Consider the following 1,314-nt stretch of genomic DNA (forward strand, 5'->3'; position numbering starts at 1 on the left):
GTAATATCTTTTCAATTGGAAAGATAGTAAAAGATGTAGAAATCTCAACAAATTTTGAGTGAAAGGCTTTAAATATTCTTCCGGTGTTTCATTTCCAAGTTCCATAAAGTTATGGATAGGAAAGAGTTTAATTCAATAGAAATTTTTTCTATCAATCATACTACTTTGATGATTGAAGCGATATATGAGGATCGATAATGTAAGTACTACTATACCATTGGCCAAAAAATATGGAAGGGCTTACATTAGGTTTAGGGATAATCAGGCTCGAACTGATGACTTCCACCATGTCAAGGTGACACTCTACCGCTGAGCTATATCCCTTCCCTACTCTCATCTGGAAGGAGAACTGACTTATGAATAATAACTTACCAAAGGGTCAAGAGACTCAACACAACTATCCCACTATTTTATCTCGAACAACTTGAAGCCAGACCTTCCTTCTTTTCACACTACTACGAAAAAAAAATTGGAGCCTATTCTGAGTGAATCCTGTCAAAAGTAGTATTTCCTACTGATTCAAATCATAACATATTGTCCCGTAAAATCAGTAATATTTTACCTATATTGATCAAGCAAGTTTTACATGAACTTGAATCAGCATGTTTGATCCGATCTAGCACTAGTGCGTACGGAAAGAACTCAATATTGTTTGGAAGAACAAGGAGAACAAGATCGAGTCAAGATTATACAGAGATGATACGGATCAAATTGTTCTTCTTGCACCAAGGAGAAGACCCTATGCAACCGTTAACTACTTTATAGAAATAAAGTGAAATCCTACCGGAACAGAATTTGTAACTAGCACTGCTATCCTCTCATCTAGCGAGCAAATATTTATCCCCGTGGATGGAAATACTTCTTGATCTGGATCGATGTAAGAGTACAACTACATTTCCAAAATCCATGTTGTCTATTCGGAACAGGTTGACCCCTTCGCTCTCTCGTGGTACAATCCTCTTCCCGCTGAGCCCTCACTTTTCCACCGGTCCACAGAAACAAGATATAGGACTGATGCCGTTCATCAGTTCATCATATCAGATCAAAAATAACTTTCTTTTCCGTATACTCTCCCTGGTATCGGTTGCTATTCGTGTGGACTTACGTAGTCGATCAGATCATATCTCAGATAGATATGGATATATATCTCCCTCAACATAGGTCATCGAAATGATCTTGGACAACCCCAACAAAAGCACGAAAGCCAGGATCTTTCATTAAATTGATTCCTGTTCAAATTCGAACAGTGTATAACCACATGGATAAGCTCACATTAACCCGTCAATTTCGAATCCAATTTGTGATTTGGAGGAA

The 1,314-nt window shown here is 37.7% G+C and overlaps 1 non-coding gene across 1 annotated transcript; it reads right to left on the reverse strand.

Annotated features, from left to right (window-relative positions):
- Positions 1-252: 252 nt before the first annotated feature.
- TRNAV-GAC (transfer RNA valine (anticodon GAC)) lies at positions 253-324 on the reverse strand. Its single transcript has one exon. It is a non-coding gene; the product is annotated as a tRNA-Val (tRNA).
- Between the last annotated feature and the right edge of the window lie 990 nt (positions 325-1,314).

This window comes from Pinus tabuliformis, chromosome 8 (genome assembly GCF_031772625.1).
Source record: "Pinus tabuliformis cultivar Carrire ecotype Pingquan chromosome 8, CPIR1, whole genome shotgun sequence".
Lineage (NCBI taxonomy): Eukaryota > Viridiplantae > Streptophyta > Pinopsida > Pinales > Pinaceae > Pinus > Pinus tabuliformis.